The 19,445-nt window shown below is 43.0% G+C and overlaps 2 protein-coding genes and 1 pseudogene across 5 annotated transcripts in view; 1 reads left to right on the top strand and 2 right to left on the bottom strand.

Annotated features, from left to right (window-relative positions):
• The window catches only part of LOC147999107 (uncharacterized), a 924,037-nt gene that overhangs the window by 723,847 nt on the left and 180,745 nt on the right, over positions 1-19,445 (top strand). The gene's annotated exons all lie outside the window — the stretch shown is intronic.
• Positions 1-19,445, bottom strand: part of LOC147999110 (disks large homolog 5-like) — a 260,765-nt gene that overhangs the window by 128,465 nt on the left and 112,855 nt on the right. The gene's annotated exons all lie outside the window — the stretch shown is intronic.
• LOC147999114 (zinc finger CCCH-type antiviral protein 1 pseudogene) lies at positions 3,445-4,730 on the bottom strand (annotated as a pseudogene).

Below are 19,445 nucleotides of genomic sequence, written 5' to 3'. Positions count from 1 at the left end.
CTACCATTGGCATACAATATTTTGGATACTTTGTGCTGACATCTGTGACATGAGACAATAGTTCATGCCATGCCTAACCTGCATAAACTGTCCTTAGAGTATGGTGTAGACAGAGGGGCCTTTTTTTTCTCTCTGAATTTTCAAAATATTTCCAGTCTTCAGTCAAGTCTGACAGCCATTGTCCAGTGCCTGTCTTGAGATGTCCCCATTGTCTCCTGGGAGTATTCATCCAGCCTGCTCTGTAATTGTGTAGAAGATTAATAGGGTTCCAGCCCTAGGATTTAATTCAGTGTGATTGTACTTTCCAAACATGCTCAAAGCCCTACATTCCACCATAGCCTGTGTGCTTTAGAGAAAGAAAATACAGAACCACATTGCACTTGAAATTTCTCCTCCAACAAAAGGAGAGCCTGCATAGGGCCTTTAAGTAACTCTAAGTCCCAGCTTCTGCATAACTCCCTCCATCGACTCCATTATTGGTGTATTTTCATTACTGCTCACTTTATTTTTGGTGTGCAAAGAATGTGTACCATGTCAGTAAAGTGTGTGTGTGTGTGTGTGTGTGTGTGTGTGTGTGTGTGAGAGAGAGAGAGAGAGAGAGAGAGAGAGAGAGAGAGTGAGAGAGAGAGAGAGAGAGAGAGAGAGAGAGAGAGAGAGAGTTTGTGTTTGTTTGTGTTTCTGTGCAGGTGTTCTGCCGCTGCTTGCGTTGCTACCATTCGGTCTTCGACTCCCCTGTCGACCCCACCGCCACTGCTGCTACCTTCTCCCCCTTCTTCAGCCCAAGACTTTTGAGATCCCGGCTTGCAGAGCTCTGCACTAGGAGCTAATGGAGGTGAGGAGAGCCTAAGGGACAGACCCCAGGCCTGGCCCCAGAGACTTGTGTCTCCCCCCTCCGCCGAAGTGCTTTCCTGCAGTTCTCCATTCTGTGTTCAGTTTGTGGGGACCCCAGAAGGTGCCAGGCTTTGCTGATCCTCAGGTGTGAGTCTGGGACAGTGGTGGGACTTATGGTTGAGGGAAGTCTTTCAGGCAAATGCAGGCTTTTCTCAAACTCTTGGACCATCTGGTGCCCTCCCTGGGGTCACAGGACCTGTGGAAGTTGGGAAGCCACTTTTCACTGTCCTGTGTGACTTTCCCTGCAGAGTGAGCTCTCCTGCAGGAGGTACTCTCACATGCTTCTTTAAAAGCACCTGTTCCTCAGATCCAGATCAGTTGTGAAAACAGGCTTCTTCATGTCAGTGTGCCAGCTCCCCCTCCCAGCTCAGAGCTGCCACACCTAAGGATCCTCCAGCCCCAGTACTGGTTGGGTCTCATGGAGGAGTTAGAGCAAAGTGCCCCTTCTGAGAAGTGACTCAGAACAGAAGGTTCCTACAACCCAATGAGGTCTCTTCCAGTTGCCCTGTTCTTGGTTTGCACTGGTATAATTCTGAGTCCCAGATTGGCAGCCCACATTGCTGTGAGGGTTGCTGGAGATTTTGCCCTGCCCACAGAACAGAAGTTTCAGAAGAAAGGCCAGTTTGGCATAATGAATTCTTTTGATAGATGGCAACAAAATTATCTTAATCTAAGCAGTTTAGGGAGGAACCTCAAGAACATCCATAGTGAATGCAGCCTGCAGCTGTGAACACACGTTTCTTTTGGAGAGCAGGCCTGTGCAAGCCCAGGACCTAGGCGGGACAGTTCAAGCTGCCCTTTTTCCATGGCCAATCTGTGTTTGTATTGAGAAAGTATTTTTTTTTTCCAGTTGACTGATTTCCAACTTATGGAATGGAACTGACTTACTCAGAGTGGGGTTGACGTAGAGAGTTAAAGTACAGAAGGAATAATCCAGATGTCCACAAAAGCTTGCTGTCACCCCAGGGCTTTTAAAAGCTCAGCAGCTAGAGAAGCAATGTAGTATTTGGTTATTCTCATGCTTACGTCTAGTCATTCATTATAAGCTGAACATGACACAAAAAGAGTCATCTGTGTCACAATAGAAACTAGTTGTAACTAGACTTATACCACATTATCACATTATTACTATATTTGAGGTTCTCAGGTATTATCTTAGAAACTAGAAGAGGCCTGGTTCTTGCTACATATAGTCATATTCTATATCTTCACAACACTGTGTGATTTGTTCTGTTAATGCTACCATTGGCATACAATACCTAGGATATTTTGTGCTCACATCTGTGACATGAGACAATAGTTCATGTCATCCCTTACCTGAATAAACTGTCCTTAGTGTACAGTGTAGTCGGAGGGGCCTTCTTTTCCTCTGAGATAGCAAAACATTTCCAGTCTTCATACAAGTCTGTCAGCCATTGTCCAGTGCCTGTCTTGAGATGTCCACATTGTCAGCTGAGAGTCTTCATCCAGCCTGCCCTGTAATTCTGTAGAACATTAATAGGGTTCCAGCCCTAGGAATTAATTAAGTGTTCTAGTACTTGCCAAATATGCTCAAAACCTAGTTTCCACCCTAGCTCTGTGTGCTATACAGAAAGAAAATAAAGAACCCCATTGCACTTGAAGTTTAGCCTCCAACAGAAGGAGAGCCTGCACAGGGCCTTTAAATAACTCTAAGCCCCAGCTTCCCCACAACCCCGTCCATCGATTCCTTTATTGGTGTGTTTTCATTAATACTCACTTTCTTCTTTGTGTGGAAAGAATGTGCACCATGTCAGTAAAGTGTGTGTGTGCGTTTGTGTTTGTGCATGTTCATCCATGAACTCACTATAAATTTTCATAAAATCACTCAGAAGTCCCTAGTGAAAACTGTCGAGGTGCAGGCAGACTCATGTTACTACTGTCTCGTGGCACCTTGCAGGGAGCACTGAAATCGTGGGCTACTTTAATACAGTCTAAAACGAGGCTGTGCATAGTTTTCAGTGAAATTGTGACGTCACCCCACTACAGAGAGCAGCAAAAGCTTCATGTATCACATGCTGCTGTTACCAAGGTGAGGCAAAGCCTCATCCCATAGAGAGTCTGGTAGGATTTGGTGGCAGGAAATAAACTCAGAACTAAAATCAATCAATTACAAACAAAGAGAATGATACAAAGAGCCAAGCAAAGCAAGAGCTGGCTTTTTTTTTTTTTTTTTTTGAGAAGATCCACAAGACAGACAAACCACAGAGCCTATATCTAAAGTACCAAATCAGAAAGGAAAAGGGGGATATAACAAAGGACACTGAGTGAATTCAACAATCATTAGGGCTTACTTCAGAGGCCTTTACTACAGAAAAGTGAAAAATCTATTTGATACTGGTGATTTTTCTAACAGATAACAAATACCAAGTTAAATACAGATCTGGGAAGGTAATGAATAATTCCCATAAGGAAATAGATACAGTCATTAAAGGCTGCCACTCCAAAAATTAAAAATAATAATAATCAGGGCCACATGGCTTTAATGCATCCTTTCTACCAGACTTTTAATGAAGACCCAATAACAATAGTGCTTCAATTATTCCACTGAATTGAAAGAGAAGGAACATTGCCAAACTCCTTCCCTGAGTTTCTCCTTTTACCTAGAATTCCTGAGTCTGTTGCTTCTTCCATTGTCACCCCATCAATAGAACCATTTAAAATGGGATGTAATCGATGTCTGGAGCCTCATTCTTTCCCTTGACCTCCATGCGGTGTCCAGAAGGCATGCCTGTTCTCATGGACATGGACTCATCTCTTTTTGCTGCAGCAAGAAGAAAGCCAGCAGAGGAGGCAGGAGCTTACAAAGAATCAGTAGGATTTCTAGAAAAGAAGCATCCAGATCTCCATTCTCAGAAAACCCCTGGCTTGCTCTCATGTGACTGGGTCCTCAGACACCAGCAGCCTTAGATGAGACCAAGGAAAGCTGTGCAGAGTCCTGGGTCCCCAGGTTCTTGACCTCCTGAGTGACAGCTGTGGACACGTCCTCCAGGGAATCCTTACAGCTGGTGACATCTGGACAAGGTGAACCAGATGCCAAAATGAGACATGGGAGAGAAATCCTAGGCTGTTTGGAAGGAATTAGTCTCTGCTTTTGCTTCTGTCTCTTTGTGCCCTGCTGCTATGATGTTCATGGGGAGCTCTCATGCCAGTGGGTCTCCTCCTAATGTGTTTGTTGTTGCAGATGTCCTGGATGTTCTGGACCCCATCAGAACTCAGCCCGTGCTCAGTCACGGAGGTCAGCACCTTCCTGTCCATCAGGTCATGAGACCTGAGACAGTTGAGGTAACGGCAGTTGGCCTGGGTGAAGTGCTCACAGACTTGGACTCTCTTGCATGGCTGTGGCTTCAAGCAGATCTGTTTGTGGCTGTCTCCTTTGTAGTAACTTTTGCAGGAGAAAAGCATCCCCCTGTACCAGGAAGAAGGCCGGCTCCTCTTGGTTAAGCCCAGAAAGCTCATGATTCTTCAGGACCTGGAAGCTCTGTTCCTAAAAACTTGGTGTGGATATTTGCAGAGGTTTCTCTGGGATTTTGCATAATGACTCTGTCCCAGAAGTTTGAGCTTGCAGAGGCTTGGGCAATCTGTAGCATGGTCCCTGGATGCACTTCAGATTGAAGTCACAGGCTTCAGTAGTAGCCGCCACCTACAGCGTGATCCCTGCCTGATCTCCAGTCTCCAATAGGAATAAGCAGTCTTGCCCAGCAGCTCATAGAGCTCTGCCTCTGGAGCCTGATCCTACTCTGCAGTTCCTTTAAGGTCATGCAGCCCCTGTGGGCCCACAGGATCTTGGTGATGAAACAGTCTGCCCCAGGATCCCCCATGGTGCACTATGGCTGCAGCTGCTCAGGCTTGTGAGCTGGACTCTGCTTCATGGAGAAAGGAAACTGGAAAAGGGGATAACACATGAAATGGAAATGAAGAAAATAACCAGTAAAAATTAAAAGAATTAAAGTCATCATCTCAGGAGAATGAGTTGGAAGCCAGGTCCTTAAGCAGGCAGGTTCTCCACAACAATGCATGCTGGGTTCAAGACTGGACATGAGGTGCCCTGAGCTTGGGACTGCCAGGCTCCTACTGGGAAGAGAGCTTTCTTCTTCATTTCCGTAAGTCTCTCTAGTTTTCTTTTAAGGCTTTCATCTCATCATTGACTTTCCCAATGACCTTTTATGAAAAGCCATTATGGTTAACAAGAATTAAGTAAGGGCTCATTGAGCTGTTGGTAGTTGGAGGTCTGGGGGAAGCCCTGGACAGAGAGATCTTGCCTGCCAGGGGTGGGATGTGCATGGTGGGAGGGACTAGTGGAGTGTCATTGGCCTCAGTATGCACAGGCTTGGGGCTGGTGCCTGGCTGCCTGGTGCGCCTCTGTGGCTACTTAGCCTGGGTCCCACCGCAGATGCCCATGGTGGTTGCTGGCCAGTTGTCCTTGCTCTACCTGTCCTCGGGGCTTCTGGCGGGGCTGACCACAGCCTTGAACATGGACAAAATGGGCCGGAAATCGGAGGATCATGGGAGCATCTTCAACTTCCCCCTCCCCAAGCACTGGCAGTTGCAGCTGGAGGACAAGCCACTGTGAGTTTCCCCACATCCAGGCAGGTGTTCTGCACCACCAGGAGAGCAAGGGCAAGCACTGCTGCCACCAGTCCCACATGCACAAGGCCTATTTGCTGACTTTGCTCTGCCTGGCTCTGCTTTGCCTTGCTCTGCCCTGTGGGCTCTCACTTCTTTGGCCAAAGACTGTTGAGATCCCGGCTTGCCTCACCTTTCAATAGGCACCTCTGTGAAGTGAGGAGAACCAAAGGGACAGAAGGCTGACCTGGCCCTGGAGACTTGTGTCTCCCCCTCCACCAAAGTGCTTTCCTCAGTTCTCCACTCCGGTTTTAGTTTGCAGGGATCCCAGCAGGTGGCAGGCTTTGCTGAGCCTCCCCTGTGAGAAGGGGACAGTGGTGGGACTTATGGTTGTGGGAAGTCTTTCAGGGAGATGCATGCTTTCTCAAACTCTCCGACCATCCATCCAGTGCCCTCCCTGGTTCCCATTCCCTGCGTTTGTTGCGAAGTCACTTTTCGCTGTCCTGTGTGACTTTCCCTGCAGACTGGGCTCTCCTGCAGGAGATACTCTCACATGCTTCTTTAAAAGCCCCTGTTCCTCAGATCCAGATCAGCTGTGAAAACAGGCTTCTCCATGCCAGGGTGAGAGCTACCCCTCCCAGCTCAGAGCTGCAACACCATAGGATCCTCAGGCCCCAGTGCTGGGTGGGTCCCATGGAAGAGTTAGAGGAAAGCTTCCCTTCTGAGAAGTGACTTAACACAGAAGGTTCACAAGTGACAGTCAACCCCCAAGTATTTCTTCCAGGAGAAAGCACTCAGCTCTCCCCTTTAAACAGTTTAGGCTCCCACATGGCCCAGTTTTGTGATTGGGGAAGATTTTCTGGAGCTTAGTTGGCCAGTCAGAGTGGGGCTACATTCTTTTTTTTTTTTCTTTATTAACTTGAGTATTTCTTATTTACATTTGATTGTATTCTCTTTCCCGGTTTCCGGGCCAACATCCTCCTAACCCCCCCTCTTCTATATGGCTGTTCCCCTCCCCATCCTCCCTCCATTATCACCCTCCCCCCAACAATCACGTTCACTGGGGGTTCAGTCTTGGCAGGACCAAGGGCTTCCCCTTCCACTGTGCCCTTACTAGGATATTCATTGCTACCTATGAGGTCAGAGTCCAGGGTCAGTCCATGTACAGTCTTTGGGTAGTGGCTTAGTCCCTGGAAGCTCTGGTTGCTTGGCATTGTTGTTCACATGGGGTCTCGGGCCCCTTCAAGCTCTTCCAGTTCTTTCTCTGATTCCTTCAACGGGGATCCCGTTCTCAGTTCAGTGATTTGCTGTTGGCATTCGCCTCTGTATTTGCTGTATTCTGGCTGTGTCTCTCAGGAGCAATCTACATCCGGTTCCTGTCGGCCTACACTTCTTTGCTTCATCCATCTTGTCTAATTGGGTGGCTGTATATGTATGTGCCACATGTGGGGCAGGCTCTGAGTGGGTGTTCCTTCTGTGTCTGTTTTAATCTTGCCTCTCTCTTCCCTGCCAAGGGTATTCTTGTTCCTCTTTAAAGAAGTAGTGAAGCATTCACTTTTTGGTCATCCTTCTTGATTTTCATGTGTTCTGTGCATCTAGGGTAATTCAAGCATTTGGGCTAATAGCCACTTATCAATGAGTGCATACCATGTGTGTTTTTCTGTGATTGGGTTAGCTCACTCTGGATGATATTTTCCAGTTCCATCTATTTGCCTATGAATTTCATAAAGTCATTGTTTTTGACAGCTGAGTAATATTCCATTGTATAGATGTACCACATTTTCTGTATCCATTCCTCTGTTGGGTTCTTTCCAGCTTCTGGCTATTACAAATAAGGCTGCTATGAACATAGTGGAGCATTTGTCTTTGTTATATGTTGGGGCATCTTTTGGGTGTATGCCCAAGAGAGGTATAGCTCGGTCCTCAGGTAGTTCAATGTCCAATTTTCTGAGAAACCTCCAACTGATTTCCAGAATGGTTGTACCAGTCTGCCTCCCACCAACAATGGAGGACTGTTCCTCTTTCTCCACATCCTGGCCAGCATTTGCTGTCACCTGAGTTTTTGATCTTAGCCATTCTCACTGCTGTGAGGTGAAATCTCAGGGTTGTTTTGATTTGCATTTCCCTTATGACTAAAGATGTTGAACATTTCTTTCGGTGTTTCTTAGCCATTCGGCATTCCTCAGCTGTGAATTCTTTGTTTGCCTCTGAACTCCATTTTTTAATAGGGTTATTTTACTCCCTGCGGTCTAACTTCTTGAGTTCTTTGTATATTTTGGATATAAGCCCTCTATCGGTTGTAGAATTGGTAAAGATCTTTTCCCAATCTGTTGGTGGGGCTACATTCTTAATCCATACTCATTCACACAACAGAACCTCTTCCTCCCCACCCACGAGGCCTTGACTTGAACCCAGGTCCTTCCTGGACCAACAGACCTGAGAGAACAGATTGCAGCACAAGAGAGAAAAGAAGCCAGAATAGTTTAAACTGGAGAAAACCCCCATATAGGCGGTTTACCAACTTTTGGGATTGTGCATATTGTGGACTTCAGAATCTTAAGGTCAGATTTTTCTGATTACACCTTATAGGTGAAGCTGAAGTCTACTGAGGGTGGGATCATCCCAGGCAGGGAGGGGATCTGACTCTGCAGGCCTGGCCACCCTCTGCATTCTCCCAAAAATAATTTTTAGTCAGCTGTAAATCTGAAGTGAAATTTGTTTTTTGTCAACTCAAACGGTTGACATTTCAAGTCTCACACACCATGTGAGAGACACACATTTATCCACAGGGGATTTGAACTTACTTCTATAGAAATGACTGTGGGCCAACAGAGGGAAAGCATTCTTGCCTTTACCATTCTGTCTGTATCAGAGACTACATGGACTGGCTTCCTGGACAGACATGTCCAAGCAGACAGACATTGTAATGAGGGAAAACTTAGGCAAGAAATGACCTGGGGACAGTGATTTCAGATTGTGCCTTTAGCCAGGAATCTCTGTTGTCATTAAGGCAAGCAGTCTTGGGCCTGCCAAAACTTGTCAGTATTTCAGGGCTCTTACAACTGCTCCAGGTACTTCTGAGGTGAAAGCCTTTCATTAAAAAAAAAAAAGTTTATAGAGCAATATTTCTCAACCTGTGTGTGGCAACTGCTTCACAGAGATTGCATATCAGATACCTTGTACATTATGACTCATAAGAGTAGCAATATTATTTATGAAGTAGCAATGAAATAATTTTATGGAGGGGATCATCACAGTATGAAGAGCTGTATTAAAGGGTTGCAGCAGTAGGACTGTTGAGAACCACTGCCATAGAAGCTGACACATGGGAGCAGACTCCTCAGCTGAGTAGAGACCCACGACAAGGGATACCGTGTCCCACCCTAGAACCCAGAGGCAGAATCTATCCCAGGAGTCTGTGGGTCACCTTGTCTTAAATTCTCCCAGGCTCAAGAATAGCATTGATCATCTCAGCAGAGTCAGCTTGCACAGCCCACATCAGGCCCATGGCTTCCCTGTAAAGAGAAGGATGTGGGTCTAAGTGACAGCCAGTGAGACTGAGGGGACCCTGATACTCATTTGCTTTGAGCTGTGGTTTCTTCACCTGTAAAATGGTGGTGTTTCTGCTGAATTGGGTTGTTGTGGAGATTAACAGAACATACAACCTGCTCAGTGTCTGCCTGGCATGGACCCTGCTGGTTAAATGGAAGCTGTCGATGGTGACGAAATTAAAAGTAGAATTTCTAGCCAGATAGTGTTAGTTGTGGGGCGCCATACAAGTGTTCTAAGCATTTTCTGATTCTAAGACCGCCTCACCTTACAACCTAAGGCTCTTGATTTAAATTTTAAAAAAAAGAATAAATATAAAATACCAATATGAAAAAATCATAATCAGAAATGAGCTAATTCCTGTGAAGTCATTCAGCTTTACATTTTCTGCTTCTATTTCCAAGGCATCTAGAGTAGCACTATCCGAGATCCTAAAGCCTTCTGTTATGGTGCTACCCATTCATTCCTCTCTCCTTGAGGACCTCTCAGGTGACTTACCAGAATCAGATGGCTTTTAAGATTGTTCCCATCGGGTGCGATCTCTCTGTCCATGGGCCTTGCCCAAAGCTGCAGGGCCAACCTGTTGTTTTACAATCCAAAATTCCAGACATTAATTTTACCAATGAAGTTTCAGGAGTCAGATGCTGAAGTCAAGTAAAGCTCCCAACTGTCTTTCCTGATTCACTGACCTCCCAGAAGAAGAGCAGTCCTGTTCCCTCTGAACACTTTCTTAAAAATCCTTTAACTCAAAAACTTTCCATTGGTTTAGTTATCTAGATTTCCTTTCACGTTGTGTCTTGATCTGCTGGACCTAAGTGCACTTTTTACCTTTGCCATAAATGTGTGTGGTAGGTGAGCCATACCGTAATTAAGTCCATGTTTACATGAATAAACAACTCTTGCTTTAAATGTCTGTGCCATGGCCCTGCTATACCACACACTAGTTTTTCAGTAAATAATACATTCTTGGAGATCACAGTGTGATCAAATATTTTGTAACATGACTTAGTAACGTTCCCTCCATTTTATAAATCAATTTCTTTGAGGAGGATTCTGGATGTTGTCTGTCAGGTCTGAGTGCATCATCTTGGGAATCCCAAGGAACATCAAACTTGGGCTTTTGAAACTGTTGCATATGGCCAACCCGGAGCAAAAACCACCCAGGAATCTACTGATACTTGACACACATTCATTCACCTGCCTTTTTCATATAGTTTATGGCAAGAGGTCACCATTCTTGACCTTGTTTCATTATAAAACGTGGTACTAAATGTAAGAGTTGGGGTCAAGGAGATCACCCCACAAATCACAAAATACCCATCTCAGATAACCATGTATGGTTTATTGAATACAAAACATCCATGAATTTCAGGACAGAATTAAAAGTCCAAACCTAAGGATAATAGAATAGAAGAGAATTTAGATTTCCTGTTCACAGGTCCAGTAAGCATATTCAGTAAATCATAGCAGAAAACATCCATAAGGTAAAGGAAGAAAAGGCCATGAAGGTACAACAAGCCTACAGAATGCCAATTTAATCATACCAGAAACAATTCCTCCATTAACATAATAATTAAAACACTGAATGCACAGATCAAAGAAAGATCATTAGAAGGGGTAAGGTATAAATAACCAGTAACAAATAAGTTCAGACCTATCTGAATTACACCAGACTTCTCAACAGAGACTCCAAAAGCCAGAAAATCTTGGGCAGATGTAATGCGGACCAAGGATCCTATACCCAGCATAATTCTCAATCACCATAAATGGAGAAACCAAAATATTTCATGACAAAACCAAATTTAAACAATATTTTTCTCTAAGAAAGCACAACAGAGGATTGTAGTAGGGAAACTCCAAGACAATGAGCTAAACTATACCCAAGAAAAACCAAGAAATAAATCATCTCTCAATAATTTCAAAAAATGAAGCACACAATCACCATTTCACCCATAACCAGAAAAAGAAGAGAAAGCAGCAACTATTGGTCTTTAATATCTAACCAGACCCTCTGTCACCAATCCCCCAGCTCCTAGGGAATAAACTGCCAGCCAAAGTATATACAGGGTCTATGGTTCTAGGGAACTGTGTAGAAGAGGACTGATTTAAGTGGCACCCATGTGGCGGGAGGCCATTGACTATGCTGAGGCCTGTTGCCCACCAAAAGTAGATGCTGGAGTTGTGAGGTGGGAATGGATATGTGTAGGTGGGGGAACACTGTCATATAGGCAAAGCTGAGCAGAAATGTGATGTAAGATATGATGAGGGGAGTGTGGAAAGCAGGACAACAGTTGAAATGTAAATAAATAAAATAACCAATTAATAAAAAAATAGCCAAAAATAAAATAAAAAGTGAAAAGGTAAAAGAAAACTTACACCAAAACAAAACAAAAGAAATCCTTGTAGTGGAATGGCCTAATTCTGCTTGTATTTTAATGCTAATATGTAGAACTCAAGACTGGTTAACCTCCAAAAACTGACCCTGCTCCCAGTTAACTGTGATTATAAAGAAGCCAACAGCCAACAGCTGCACAGCAGAGAGATGGGGGAGGTGAGCTTTGAGGGCTTTGCTAGAGAGGATCATGAGGAGGGAAGAAGGAGGAAGAAGCTGCCAGAAAATAAAGGAAGAACATGTGTGATGGAGAGGAGAGAGGAAGAGGACAGCAGCCATGGTTAAGGGAGAGGAGAGCCTGGTCCTGAGAGCTGTCCAAGTGCAACAAAGAGCAGCCAAGATGCTACACAGTCAGTAAGAGTTGAGCGTTATTGTTTGGAAAGTAGATCTGATACCATGGAGGGCAGGCAGCTGCCCAGCTACTGTGCTGATTAAGGCATATGATGAATAAATTTACAAAATATGTATAACCAGTAAGGAGCTCTATAGAGGATCGTAAAAGGAATACTTTAGTTTGAAGAGAAGGATAAAATACCAGAGGAAACAGGAAATAATTTAACAAAACTAGAACAGTCAATCAAAAGAAGCCAATAAAACCCACAAAAATTAACAAAATTAAATACATAGGTTTAAATGATATTTGCATGTCACTAAACTCAATTCCCCAGTAAACAGACATACATTTAGCCAGAAACAGGATCACCATCATGAGAGATGTAGAGGATACACTAGGGAAACAGACCTAAGACACAGGTCCCTATAGCAATTCTATGCAGTTTCTCTATGCAGCTGACAGAATAGATTTCAAACCAATCCTGTCCAGAAGATGTAAGGACATTCATTTCATACTTTGCAATTACCAAAAGATACTACAATCTAAATATATACATATTAAACACAGCAGTCACAAATTTAAATATATATTTATCACATAGATCTGAAATTACCCATTAGCTATAATAGTGGTTGTGATTGTTTTTAATAGTCTATTCTGACCACTTGGCAGATCACATGCAAATAAACAAAAGAGGAGGAGCAGAATTCAGTGACCTCATCAGTCAAATGGACCTAACAAACTACACTGAACTATACATATATTTTCTATCAGCCTGTGGATCTGTCTCCAAAATTGACCACGGATTAGGACACAGAACAGCCCTCAGGAAAGATAAGAAAGCTGAAGTAGTGTCATGCATTCTATCTGAGCACAAAGGAATCAAACTGGTATCACACAATAGAAAGTGCAGTCAGTACACACTCTCGTGGAAGGTCAGCAACACAAACAACACACTCCTGAAAGGGCCAAGGGAGAAACACATAAGGAAAAATTAAAATCCTAGAAATGAGTGACAATGAAAACACAACCACCACAGATCTATTCGATACAACATAGTTTTAGGAATTATGTTGCAGTCAGCAAAGCCAGAGCAGTGGACCCATCTAATCCCTTTGTCATGCATCAGAAGTAGAGAATGTGGAGTGTGCCCTGTTGGGTTAATGCCTTGAACTGGCTCACCACATTCCCAATTTCCCTTTGCAATGATAACATATTTTTGGCATTACACATTGGATGTATGCAATTTGCCTTTTGATTTCATAGGGGAATAATTAAGGGACTTCCTGGAGGGTCGAAAAGCACTGTGGATAAACTGTGTAGAGACTGAAAGACTACAGGGGTTTTGGAAGCTGAGCTAATGTATTTTTATTATGATATGTTTAAGAACCTATGGGGAATTGGGAGTGGAATATGGTGATCTGAATGATAATGGCCCCCATAAACTCACATATATGAATGTTTGTTGCTGGTTAGTGGAAATATTCGGGAAGAATTATAAGATACGGATTTGTTGGAGGAGTGTATGGGATTGGGCTTTGAGGTTTCCAAATTCAACACCATCTATAGTTAACACTTTCTCTGTCTCCGACTTGCACATAAGATGTAAGCTCTCAGCCAGTTCTCTAGAAACATGGTGTCCTACCTGCTGCCGTGTACCCCAGCATAATATTCATAGACTCATGATCCTTGAAACTGTAAGCTGAAATAAACTCTTTCTTCTACAAGTTCCCTTGCTCATGGTGTCTCTTCACAGTATAGAAAAGAAACTAAGATTGGAAGGAACAGTTAAGTGAAAAATTTCTCAATAATATCCTGGAAAATAAAATTCAGACATTTACCGAATGTGTCAGGTACCGTGATCAAGCTGGCTTGACTGCAGAAGTGCAAGAATGTTTCAACACATACAAATGAATAAACAATCCACCACAGAAAACCAAGAACAGGAAACACATGATCACTGCAGTAGAGGCAGACAATCTCTTTGGCAAAATCCCACAGTGGTTAATGCAAAAGTCCTGGAGAATCTGGGATATGGAGAAGACATACCTTAACATTATAAAGGCGATATGCAAGGCCAACAGCATCCTAACTGGAGGAAATCATAATGGATTTCCACTAAAATCAGGAATAAGTCACAGATGTTCATTCTTTTCATCTAATTCAACTAGTATGTGAAGTCTTATCCAAACAATATGACAATAGAGAGATGGAAAGGCATGTTAATATGAAAGACAGCAGTCAGAGCATTCTCATTTGCAGGCGATATGATCCATATATAAAGACCACTACGAAACCACTGGCAAACTCCTATGGCTCATGGACACATTCACTAAAATCACAGTAAAATCAATAGAACTCCTGTATACCAACAATAAATATGACGAAAGAAGCCAAGAAAACAAACCCATTCAGAATAAAAATCTTGTAATATCTAAGGAAGTAAAGACTTGTTAAAATGAAATCATTAGGAAAAATAAAAAAAACTGAAGAAACCAGAAAATGAAGAGACCTCTCATTTTCATGTATCAGTATGATTTATATTATTATATCGAATCCTACCAGAGTCATCTACAGGTTTAAATCCATCCCATTATAATCCCAATACAGATCTTCATGGGAATGAAAAAAAAATCTCAGAACTCACATGAAAGCACAACTGAGCAGGGCAGTCAGACACTGCTAACTAATAAGACAGTAAAGCACTGCGGGAGGCATCACCTTTAATGATTTCACCTTCATTTTGGGGAATAGTAAAAAAGAAAACCAGCATGTTAATATCATGAGAGCAGACACAGTGCCTAATGGAATAAAATTGAAGAGCCTGATATTGGCCTATGTTTTTATCAGCATTTGGGTTTTGAGAAAAAGGAAAACAAACAAACAAAACAAAAAACTCCCAACCACCCCTCCCACCACCACACACAAGTGCAGTTTTCAACCTGTGGGTTGCAACCCCTTCAGGGAACAACCACATATGAGACATACTTTATACATGATATTTACATTACAATTCAAAACAGTAGCCACCTTACATTTATGACTTAGCAATGAAATAATTTGGTAGTTGGGGCTGGTTAACACAATGTGAAGAACTGTATTCCTTGAGTTGTTCTTGGTCATAGTATTTTTCTGCAGTAACAGAAATGTGACTGATATATAAACTGGTACCGAAGTGAGTGGAGATGTTTGTGAGGAATCCCTTGATTTTTTGGAGGAGGGTGGGAGACTTTGGATTGGGAAAACTGTTGAATTATTTAAGGAGATCTTAACAGTTTAGTTTGCCACATGGGAGACATAAGTATTGTGAGTCTGTGCAAAATAGAGCCTCTCTGATGAAACTTCAAAGGATGGCAGGAACTCTATTGGTGACTGGCTTAGAAGCAATTGCTATAATTTTGGCAAACAATCTGTCTCTTTTCTGCCTGTTTACTAAGAAGTGACCTGAAGATAAATAAAAAGCTAATTGACTAATTGTTTTGAGCAAACTTCAAGGGGTAGATATCCGGTGACCTTCCTCATATGGTAGGAATGTGTGTTTGTATTTTTCATTGTTAATGTAGCCAGGACTTCAGTTAATCCTGCCACATTCAGGGTCTGGACGCATAGGAAACTGCAAGATCTCCCAGGATTTGGAAAATGTCCCAATTGTTGTAAGGTCCCCAAAACATGTTGTCACCCCACACACATTGGGAAGCAACTTAAAGGAACATGACCCCCTCATTCTCAGGAGGAAGGGTGGGTGGGTGGTTATTTGTCTGCCGTGGGCTGTAGATGTTTATTGTCAGTTAGGGGGTTGGTTGCAAGTTCTTACTGGCCATGGTCAGGGAGGAAACAGTAAAGCAGATTCGAATCAGGGATGTCTTTCTTCCTTTCTCTTTCTGTCCTCAATTCTCTGTCTAATGTGGTGGGAAATCAGGAGAAGGGACTAAAATGACAAAATCATAGATCACTGTATCTCTATTTATACTAGAAAGCAATACTAAGTCTCAAATATTTTAGGATGGCATGGATTTTTGAATGATGATAAAATTTAAAATTGTACTTGCATAAATGATTCAATTCATTTTTAAGATATAAGTATATGCAACTTATTCACAATGTGGTGTAAAATTCTAATTTTATAAAATTACTACTGCACACTGCCGTGGATAATTAAGGAATTCAAGCTAGTACTTTCCAACTATAAATAATCAGTCTTCCAGTCATGTTAGGTACTGCTTTAGTTAGGTACAGAAATAAGCTTTATTTAACTTCCTGTGTATGTTTTTAAAGTTAAGTAGGAAGTAAATCCCTTGGGAAAAAAAAGCCACATTTGTCCACTGAGATAGACATTACATACAAAGGTGGTTCTCAAATCCTTTAGAGATCTGAAGAATCTGCCATTTCAGATGTCCTAATAGTTAAAGGCTTTTCACAGTGGGAGAGACCTCAACTCCTGGTAGTGTCCCCAATCTATTCTGAAAAAGATGATGGGCTCTAAAGAACCATTGGGTGAAATACTACCCACTTACCTCTACTGCTGCCAGAAAGCTGTCCAGACTGTGCAGAAGTTGATCATGGGGAAGTCTGTGTCCCAGTTTTTGGAAAAAAAAATAGGATAGTCCTTCAAGTGACCTGCTTCAAAGGATTGTTGTCAGAGCTCCTGGCCCAGTGAGTTGAAGGTGGATGCCACAGTGACACAGGAATATTTGCTGACTGACTCCCAGGGTAGCCAACAATTTCTGTCATTTCTTAGGTTTGGAGCTGTTTGCTCTGAATTTCCTTTTATTCAGGCAACATTTCTCCTCCTCAGATCTTGGATGGGGTTGAAGATTAGATAGTTTAGTCTTAACCTTTTCTTGTTATGAGAATCAGAAAAACAAACTTGTTCACCATCGTGCAGAAATGTGACAGCCAGGAACCTGGACAGGAACAGGGTGGACATGGGAGGCTCAGAAAGCAGGGCTCTATGGACAGTCCACAGCAGTATCAAAACTCCTGCGATAACCGCTCTGGCACCATAAGTCCTGAGAGAGGATGGGGATGCCAGGAGAGTGTGCGTGGTCTGCCCACTGCCTGGGACTTTTAAAAGCTTGTACCACCCCTGAGCACATAGAAGAGATTGAGCAGAAAGAGGCCGATGCCCAGAGCCACTGCTGTGGTAGGAGGCAGTTATGGCGGTTGGAGGTGGGGGTAGAGGTGGAGGAGGGATGGGAGAAGACCGAGGAATTTCCCCAAAAGACAAGAACAGACACCATCCTTACTACTCCAGAACCCACGCCAATCCCACCCCACCCCTAAAATGCCCAGTCCACTGCCAAACGTCCCCATGCCAAGCATTCACAGCTTCATCCCCACTGTGCTTATTTCTTAATTTTTTTAACTTCTTATTTATTCTCTGTGAACCTCACATCCTGCAGCTCAACTCCATTCATCTGCCCTCCCCTCAGGACTGCACTCCACCCTTGCATCCTGCTCTAAATCAGAGCAAAAATAATCTTCGTGTGGAAGCTGAATAAAGAAAAAGAAAAAGAAAATTTGTACGCAAAAAATGTGTCAAATTTTAAGGATGAAAGACATAAACGCTTAAATTGTTTGGAATTAATGAAAGTACATTTGGTCTCAGAAGACTTATTATGGTTAATAAATGCAAGTTATGATAGATAAGGGATACAAAGCTTAAAAAGTGATAGAAAATGATTTAGGTACAAAATTTTAGACTAATATAATTTAGATAATGAAGTACCTTCTCCAATTTTGCAAAATAGGAATGGACAGAATATTGTGACAGTAATTCTTACCTGATGCATCTCATAAGTTTTCTTATTTTATCTAGCTTATTAATGTTAAATTAAAGGTATTTCTTGGAGTAAAAGGGGAAATGCTGAGGTGACCTCCCTTTGTACTAAGGTGTGTCAACTTTCAATTGTTAGTTCTGTACTGGCAGTGAGCTAAGTGCTGGCAGGATTTCTCTTGTCATTTCTATGTCCCATCATCAGCTTTGCTATTTTGTGGATGTTTGTCCTTCTCACCAGCTCAACACAAGCTAAGAGATGTATCAGGTGTTGTCTCACTGCCGATTGGATGTAATAAATATCTGATGGCCAAGAGCTGCGTCAGGAAGTATGTGGGCAGAACTTCCGGGCATAGAGAGGGACATAGGCAGAGGCAAGCTGAAGCAGGAGATTCAGAATAGACATGGGCAGGAAGAGATATGGAACAGACTACAGCAGAGGGGTAAAGAGCTAAGCAGCAGGTGGGTCTTAATGGTAGAAGAATGGGGTTAATTTTTAGAGAAGATGAGGGACTGCCCAGTGAAAGGCCTAAGATTCAAACTATGTTCGAATTCTCCATGTCCCATTTACACCTCAGGCAACTCTGTGAAAATAGTACACAATACAGTATTAACATGGCTTTGAGTCTGTGGTTCGGTTACTTTTGCTCACTGTTCCTCAAGACTGCAGGAGAAGGAACAACACACAGGGCAAACACATGAAAACCATGTGCAGCTTAGAGTGGAAAAGATCACTAAGAAGTTTAATGTCACAGCAAAGTCATGTGCTGAAGAGGAGGGTGACATAGTTAAGGAGATGAATGTTATTAACGATAAGCCTCCTGCCTCTGTGCTGTAGAGATGTGGAAGGTGTCCTCAAGGCAAGACTCTTACCAATTAAAGTTCCAACTTGGAAAAGGGAGCTCAATAGATTTCGTGCTCCTACAAAGCAAGTGCATAGGGAAGCTGCTGCAGTTGTCATCCAAGCAGGCAGCTGACAGGTCAGTGCACCTCATGTGGCACGGAATTTGGAGGAAAAAAGATTTTAAGATTCAGGATGACATGAACAGGACCAGGCGACTCTCGCATTTATGTTTTTATTATTTGAGGCTTGAATTAGAATGATACTCATAGTCTGATGTTTTTTAGTTTTCTTTTATTATTTTATCTACATTTCCAATTTATCTCCCACTCCATGTTCCTCTACATGACCCCCTCTTCTGTCCCCCACACCCTCTCCCTATGAGATTGCTCCTCCACCCACCAATTCACTCCCGCCTCAGAGGCCTAAGTTCCAATATCATGGTTCATGAAGCTTCCTCAGAAACAAGGTTCTCCTGTCCCAGTGATCCCAGATAAGCTAGTCCTCTGCTACATATCTACCTGGAGACATGGGCACACCCTGATTCTTTTATTAGTTACCTTAATTAAGGTGTCTCTTCACAGCAATAGAGCAGTGACTGACAGGCTTAAATTCACTTTGCATCCCAATTGCTGTCCTTTCTCTTGTTACTTCTTTCCCACAGTTCCTCCCCAATGTCCTCACACCATCTCCTCTGAGAGAGTAGAGGAATATCCCTCAGAGTGTGCATCCACCAAGACACATCAAGTTTTTGTAGGGCTGGTGCACCTTCTCCCACTGAGGCCAGGGAAGACACCTGAGTTAGGGTATCAGATTTCACAGACAGGCAAACCTTTGGGGATAGCCTCGGCTCCAGTTACTTACAACAGTGTATGTAATACTGTATTAAACTTAGTAAGGTTTATTTACCTTCACCTAGCAACTCATCCTGAGAAACAGTGCTCTGGCCTGATGCTTTTGTTTTCAGCCCTATCTTCCTCTTTCTTCTGTGCTTACCACTGTAACACAGGAGAAGCTTCTAATATTAATGTTGCCAGATCTTTCCGGTCTTGGGGGATAATTCTATTCTGAGTTGTAT

This window comes from Rattus norvegicus, chromosome 19 (genome assembly GCF_021556685.1).
Source record: "Rattus norvegicus strain SHRSP/BbbUtx chromosome 19, alternate assembly SHRSP_T2T, whole genome shotgun sequence".
Lineage (NCBI taxonomy): Eukaryota > Metazoa > Chordata > Mammalia > Rodentia > Muridae > Rattus > Rattus norvegicus.
Note: the sequence above shows the minus strand (reverse complement) of the source record. Positions and strands in the feature narration are given on the sequence as shown.